Source organism: Chrysochloris asiatica, unplaced genomic scaffold (genome assembly GCF_000296735.1).
Source record: "Chrysochloris asiatica unplaced genomic scaffold, ChrAsi1.0 scaffold00038, whole genome shotgun sequence".
NCBI classification, from domain to species: Eukaryota; Metazoa; Chordata; class Mammalia; order Afrosoricida; family Chrysochloridae; genus Chrysochloris; species Chrysochloris asiatica.
This window is the reverse complement of record NW_006408556.1, coordinates 5,309,030-5,317,384: the sequence shown is the minus strand read 5'-3', so window position 1 is coordinate 5,317,384 and position 8,355 is coordinate 5,309,030. Positions and strand designations below refer to the sequence as shown.

Genomic DNA, 8,355 nt, shown 5'->3' with positions numbered 1-8,355 from the left:
TGTCTTTTTCCAGGGACTGGTCTCTCTTGATAATAAGTCTGAAGTATGAGAGATGGAGTCTGGCCATCTTGGTTTCTAAGGAGCATTCTGACTGTACTCCTTCCAACACAGATTTGTTTGTTCTCTGGCAGTCCATGGTACCTTTAATATGCTTCTTCAAAACCATAACTCAAATGCATCAATTCTACAGTCTTCCATATGTATTGTCCAACTTTCACATGCCATGACTTGGGTGAGGAACACTTTAGTCCTCAAACTGACATCTTTGCTCTTAAACATTTTAAAGAGGTCTTGTGCATCAGATTTGTCTACTGCAATACGTTGTTTGATTTCTTGACTGCTGCTTCTGTGGGTGCCGCTTGTGGATCCCAGCAAAATGAAGTCTTTGACAACTTCAATATTTTCTCAATTTATCAGGTTGTTATTTATTGGTCTAGTTGTGAGGAATTTTGTTTTCCTCATTGAGTTGCAACCTATACTGAAGGCTGTGATTTTGATTTCAGCAGTAAGTATTTTCTAAGGTAGGAAGATTTATAGGAGTTTCTTTTGTGTTTTAAGCTATGTATACACTTGTGTTATTCCCACAGTTCAGCAGCATCACACATAGCAAATATGGTAACACAGGCTTGCCTGCTTCTCAGTGGGCTGTTGTGGTTTTGGTAAGACCTTCAAAGTCTGTGCTAGAAGCTCATTTTTGGTTTCCTGATGGGAGATGGATGGCCTTACCTACCAGCTGACAGGTAGTCAAGGCTCTGACCCTTCCAGCTTCACCTGAGGTCTCACCACCTAGTCACCCCTGGAAAACTCAGGATGCAGCTTGTTTTGTTCAAAGGGCCTGGTGGAAACCTGTTCCTACCTAGGACTTTAACCAAAGGGAAGGTTAGAGCTAAGAATGAAAATCATCAAGAGCAGAAAAGGTGTATATACATACCTATTGGATCAATGTTGACCTCAACTTCCTCAATATTGGCTTTAACATTTAAAAAAAATTTTTTTTTTATTGAGCTTTTGGTGAAGGATTACATAGCAGTTTAGGTTCTGATTCAACAATTTCTACACAAGTTGTTCAGTGACATTGGCTACATTCTTCATAATGTGTGAACATTCTCATTTCCATTCTGGTTGTTCCATTTTCATTAATCTAGTTTCCCTGCTCCCTTTCAGTCTCATCTTTGTTTGAAAGTAATTGTTGTTGTTGTTGTTTTTAAGATATTTGAGGTTTCATTTCATAATTTCCTCCCATTTTATAAGGGTCCATCAATAACTCCTTGGAAACCCTATACAGGATTGCTATGAGTCGGAACCAACTCGACGGCTCTTAACAACAACAACAACAACAATTTTGGTACTGATTAGAATAGTCAGCAGTGGTAACTGGGCACCATCTAGTTCTGGTGTCAGGGTAACTCCTCTTGGAGATGTCAGGGCAATTTAAGTGGTAGTCTCTCTCTCTTTTTTTTGCATGGTCAATAAGTTTATTATCATTCTCTGGAACAATCTCATAGAAAATTGTGGTTTGATTTAGCTCTCAGCAACCCACTCCTGAACTCTGAGAAAGCTTGCCTTCTTCTGAGCTACCCGATCTTTCTTCTGGGCAAGAGACATTTTGGGATGATTCCATCTCTGCTTTTTAACATCTTTCTTAGGCTTCTTCTCATAAACAGGATTCTCTCGGATAGCAGTATGTGCTTTCTTATACATCTCCTCCATGTCTGGAGTAATGCTGTTCTTTATGTATTGAGAGAACTGTTTCTTGTAAGCATCTTCATCTTCTTCCATTAGGTAATGCATATACTCTGCAATGTTCTGACCCATGATGTGTTTCTGATGTACTTCTGCATTGAATTCCTTGCTTTCTGAATCATAACCAGGGAATTGCTTGGTACTGTGAGGGATAGACAAGTCTTCATCCACAGTGCTCTTCAGAGTCCCAAAAACTTTATTTCCAGTAGTAGTTCTGGCAAGGCCTGCATCCAAGTAACAGATGACGGCACCAGGTTGACCATCAGTGCTTTCCATATGTATTTATCTCCTGTTACCTCCACTTGGCCTTCGTAGATTTTGTCCATACCAAACCTATTGAGAAGCCTGCAGGCCAGCAGCAGGCCAGTACAAAATGCCTCAGCATAATTTTTTAGGCCAACTGTCACACCATACTTTGGGAGTTTGTGAGCATATGCTGCAGACAATCACATCCCTTTCTATAAGGGCATAAGCAATCTGGCAAATGATATCTCTGTTGGTTACATGAACAGTCATCCTGTATTTGGGTGTGTTGTATTTATTTTTATCCTGGATTACCAAGTGTTTTCGAGCATAGTAATCAGTTTTATTCTCTCGTCTTCTTCTAAATTTCACTTGCTATTTCTTGAAGTAGGCCTTGTTCTTGACAACTTTAACAAAAACCCATCCTGTGGGACAGAAGCCAGCACCCGCAGCTCACCACAGACCTGCAGACCCAGCAATCTCTACGGGTGGGGTTGAAGGGGTGGGGAAGCTCGAAGTGGTAGTCTCTTGAGGATCCTTCCCTTCCAGTGGGAAAGGGAATATTCCAGTGAGTTCAGACTCAGAGGAGATGGGTAACTGAACCAGGAGCCTGGGTAGGAGTTAGCTGAGTCTTTTCCCAGGAGCCTCAGCCTGTTAAGTGGATGAGTGTAGAGAGAGGGACCCAGCCTGACGGAGACCAGAGGCTGCTCTCCTGACCCTTCAAGTCTCCTTAGTTAATCAGTGATGGCGTGCTGTGTAGCATCGGTTGCAAATTTCTCTTTTAGCCTGAAATTTGCATGATCTCATATCTACCTGCCTGTCAAAGAGGTCCCAGCTCCTGGGGCCTAGACTGCTTTTATTTAACCAGTTTACACTTGGCTGTGGGGTGGTCATCAAGAGACTCATTTACAGAATGAACTGGGACATTCAATGGAAGGAGAAAGAGATGGACATTCTGGACAGGTGGTCAGCGCCTGGGGAGCAAGAGTCATCTTGACACTCTTCTTCTCTCTGTTGTTACTTCCAGGCATTGTGCTAGTGAGGGAGTGACTCCCACCTCTACACCCCACATGGGAGGAGTTGATTGGGTGATTCAGTGTCCAGAGAGCTGGGCCCACTGTGTGGTATTCTGCTTGGGAGGTGGGTCATGACAGAAGATCTGGCCCATAAGCTGGAGTTTCTTTGTGAAACGGAGAGGAACCTTAGCCTAGGTGGACAGAGGGGAAGCTTTACATGGGGCACAGTAAACTGAAAGCTGTCACTGTGGGAAACTCTTCAACAATCCACCCTTTTGGTTCTTTTGGCCAAAGAGGGACTGAATGGTTCTGTAATACCATTGTTGGGGAACAAAGTCAGAGAAACACTGCATATTCAATAATGTATGAAAACTGGGTATATGAATAATGTATACTTATTATAGACTATTTGGGAATTTTGGCAAAGAATGAAAAAGAAAATTAAGTAGAAGTTACCTGTAATACAATTCCAAATGAAAGCAACTTAATATATTTGTTGTTGTTGTTATGTGCCATGGAGTCGGTTCCAACTCATAGCGACCCTGCCTAGGATTTCTCAGGCTGTAAATATTTATGGGAGCAGATTTTTTTTTTAGGTTATTACATTTCTATTTAAAAATGCATGTGTATGTTTTAATGTTCTTTGGATTACCTTGTGTAGTCAATTTTTATCTTTATTTTCCACTTTCTACTATGCCATAAGTGTTTATATACAGAAAATAGTGGCAGTAGGCTTTATGTGTAAGATGCAATCATACATTACAGTGAGAATAAACACTGATTATGTGTTTATTGGGTATTTGTGTTTATTCTTCCTGTGAGTTATCTATGTACATCCTTTGCTTATTATTATAATTATTTTTTAACTTGAAGAGTAGCATTTATCTTATTAGTTTAAGTACTTTATAAAATAAGAAGAATCCCCCTTTACCTGTCATTGTTGTTGTTGTTACGTGCTGTTGACTCAGTTCTGACCCATAGCAACCCTGTATAGAGTTTCTGAGGAGCAGCTGGTGAGCCTGAACCGCTGACTTTGTGATTCAAATCGACTTTGCAGTCCAGTGCATTAACCCACAGTGCCACACCAGGACTCCTTACCTGTCATATTTGTTGCAAATAATTTTTCCTAGTTTGGTTATTTGCCTTTTCATTTTTTATAGTGTTTTTGGTAGGCAGAAGCAATATATTTGACTTAGTCAAGTCTATCATTCTATCCTTATGTGTTTCCTTTCTTTATTCTTTTTATTCTCTAGAAAATTCTTTGCTCAAGTTTAGGAGCCCTTCTGGTGTGTTGGGTTAAGTGTTGGACTGCTAACTACAAGATCAGCAGTTTGGACCTACTAGCTGTACCTAGGTAGAAAGATGAGGCTGTTTGCTCTTGTAAAGTATTTGGAGTTTTGGAAACCGGATGGAGCAGTGGTACTCTATAGTATCTTGTAGAATTGTTATAAGTCAGAATCCACACAACAGTAGTGGGTTTGGATTTGCTCAAGTTTGGTTACTAACTCATTTTTAGAAAGGGCTTTTTAAAATGTAGTGTTTAATCTGTCTGGAAAGTAATTTTGCTCTGCGGTATGAAATTTGAATCTAAACTCAGCCTCATTCTTCCTGTAGCCAACTTCTCCAACATCATTTTCTGTATAATCCACCTCTTCTTGTTGGTTTGTGAGCTTTCTTTTTCATGTATGAAATTCATGTATTTTTTGCCAACTGTTTCCTAGAGATCAATTTCCCCCCTATTCCTTTGCCCATTGATTATTGTCATGATACAGTATTGTTTTAGTTTTATAATACATTTTATATTTTGCCAAGAAAATGTCCTTTCCTCATCCCATTTATTTACCTTTTCTAAAAAAATTTTACAGTAATCTTTTCTGCTAATTTTCTAGGTGAAATATGGGCAGGGGCCTTTTGTCTATTTCTAAATTTCAGTTGTGGAGAATTTTTTATCCACTCTGCATTCAAGAATATAAATGTCTATAGTTACTCAAACCTTCTTTGATCTCTCTTGTAGATCTCACAAACTTCTTTTAAGGAGTATTTGATGTGTTTTAAAATTGCTGGGCAGCTAGTATATTTTCTCTCATCCCACCTTTTAAATGGTCATGTAGAAGTTTAAAAAACATTAATTAGAAAATAATAGCAAATCACAGTAGATGTAAAAAAAGTTGATTGGTGTGTGTGTATGTCTTGCATACCCCTAGGTGTACAAAGGAGTCCTGGTGTGGCGATGTTAGTTAATTCGCTAGACTGCAAAGTTGGCTTGGACCAAAAGGCCGGCGGTTCAAGCTGAGCAATGGCTCCTTAGAAGCCCTGTACAGGGTTGCTATGAGTCGGATGTCGATGCGATGGCACTTATTAACAACTAAGGTGGTACACAGATGGTTATTGAGGCACCTCGGAAGATATTCAGTGATCTATTAAAAAATCATCCCTTGAAAACGCTAGGCACAGTTCTACTCTGACGCACATAATGAGTCAGGACAAATTTGACAGCAGCTGGTTTTTTTTGGTTTATTTTCTACATAGGCTCTTTTGTGTTATTAAATCTAAAAGTTTTCAGTTGATCCTAGTTTTCTGGATTCATAATTATATATACACATATATTTTGTAATTATATTTTTGCCTATGATATTAATTTTATCTTTTATTTCTGTATCTACCTATCTATCCATTTACCTACCTTTTATTTCAGTCTTATTGCTTTGGTCAGAAAATTTGAGGACACCTGATCATAGCATAATGGTTTTTCATTTCTTATTTCTGCTTTTCTATTGACATACTGCTGAAATTTTACTGTTATATGATGTTTGCAAATTAAAACATTTTTGTTGCTTTTTTTTTAGTCTTTTTTTCCCCATGATCTCAAGTGCAGTTCCTGGTACAACAGCAGTGATCTGTGCAAGGGCTCCTCTTCCTTGTATATATCGTATAGGTATTTATTCTATGTCTTTCTCCCCTAAAGTAACCCTTTTTGTGTGTTGAATGCGTACCTTTTTATAAGTGCTCTAACCAATGGGCATTGTTGTTTTGTTTGTTGGCATTTTAATTTGAATACTCCATCACATTCTGTGTCCTACTTTTTTCATGAAACACTGTTTGTGAAAAATATTTGATGTATACTTATAAGACAAAAATATTTGATGTATACTTATAAGACAAATATATATATATATATTTGATGAGCATATTTAAATGTCCAAAGGGCACATCCTGCCAGCCAGCCTCCTGTCCACAGGCTACACAGCCAGCATCTTTGCTGTCGCTGCTTTTCCAGGTACAGATCTCCTGCTCCACTCCTGCGCTTCCTTCTTGATGGTCCTGGGATCATCTGTTCCTGAAATGAAAGATTGCTTACTTCCTCTTTTTAGTTACACATCTTCTACAATTGCAGTTGAAAAGACATCAGTTTTGACTATTACTTCCTGACTTTTTATTGGAATGGCTACACTGGTCTATATGACCTCATGTCCCAGAAGTGTATGAAGGTTTCTGTATCCCCACGTCCTCACCAACACATTAAAGCAATACCTGGTCTCCATGAAAAGATAATTCAAACATTACAGAAGACCTTAACTACTCCCCTCCCATTCCCTGGAATCTCAGTTAATCTTAATTTTTAGTTTTTCTGGTTGTTAACTTTCCTTAATTTAAATAATATTTTGAATATTATTTAAGATAAATTATTTTTATCGTGGACAAGAAATATCTTTCTATGCCAATTGTAAAAAGTTTCCATTAAGATTATGACCGTCTCTCAAATACCAAAGTAAAATTAAGACATTTCCAGATAAACAGAAATGAAAGGAAATTTTTTTTTAAACCACAACAATCTTACAGGAAATATAACTGGAATTCTTCAGACAGAGAGCCAAAACAGACAACAACCTGAAACTAACATACATGACAATACTACCCAAAAGTCAACTCGGATACAGAAATATCCAAAAAGTGCATATAGAAGTTATCCAGTATTTTTGTTTGAACCTATTGCCCAAAGAAATGGAGTCAATAATAAAATTAACCCATGAGATAAGGTTTATTCAGGTAGATGATTCATGAATCAGGCAGCACCAAAGCATATGTGGTAAGGTCCTCAACCCAGTATTAGCAGAAATTGGCTTAAATGTCAAAACTCTGAAGCAATAGCTTATTTCTGATTGGCTTATACAGTTTACTATTGAATCAATGTCATGATTTTATTAGTCAACAAGTGATTTCAGAATCTTGTTGGTTAATGAGGCTGGTCTGATTTACAACAAAGCTAGGCTTAAGTTTGAACAAAGACAAACCTTAAGAATCTTGTCAACAGGACCACTAATGCCATTTTGTCCACACTTCTTCATTTTCATTTCATTTGACTCTATTCATGTGACATGTCATACAATAGTTCCCTGTTGTTAAGTGCTGTCGAGTCTATTCTGACTCATAGTGATCCTGTATAGGGTTTCAGAGGAGCAGCTGGTGGATTTGATCCACTGACCTTGTGGTTTGCAGTCCAGTACTTATCCTCTAGCACCATACCAGTTCCCAATCCATAGTAAATCATTGACCTCATGGGACCCAATCTACTGAACGATGATAGCTAAGTCATTTAATGTTCTTTCGAGCTGCAATTACCACTTGAAATACTGTGTATTTCTGCTTTAAATGATCCTGTTGTATCCCTGAGACAGAGACCCTGGTAAACCATTGCATGTGACTAGCAGTATAAACCAAGGTTGGTAGTTCAAACCTACCAGCTGCCCTTCAGAAACCCTATTTTGTTGTTGTTAAGTGCCGTCGAGTCGTTTTCGACCCATAGCGACCCTGTACAGGGTTTCCGAGGCTGTAAATCTTTACGGGAGCAGAACGCCTCATCTTTCTCCTGCGGAGCGCCTGGTAGTTTCAAACTGCTGGCCTTAAGGTTCGCAGTCCGATTCGTAACCACTACGCTACCAGAGCTCCTTCAGAAACCCTATACAGGGTTGTTATGAGTTGGAGTCGACTCTAAAGCATTTAACAACAACATCAGTATAAATCAGGGGTCAATCAATTATAGCCCACAGATTAATTCTGGCCCTTCATTGCTTTTTTTTTTTTACATTTTAACTTTTTATTGTAAATTGAGTGAAGGTTACCACACAAGATCATCAGCTTTACAGTAAAAGAATCAGTTTTGTTTCATCTCAGTGATTTCAGTCCCCTTCCTGCAACAAGTTACCTTACTTCCTCCCCGTGGCTCCCTATTTACTTCTTATTATATTTCACAAATGAACAAAGTAAAAATATTTGATGCACACACAAAACAAAAAAATATATATTCATTTAAATGTCCAAAGGACACATTCTGCAAGTCAGCCTCCTGCCTGCA

The 8,355-nt window shown here is 38.5% G+C and overlaps 1 pseudogene; it reads right to left on the bottom strand.

Annotated features, from left to right (window-relative positions):
• Positions 1 to 1,521: 1,521 nt before the first annotated feature.
• Positions 1,522 to 2,397, bottom strand: LOC102823554 (annotated as a pseudogene).
• Positions 2,398 to 8,355: the final 5,958 nt, after the last annotated feature.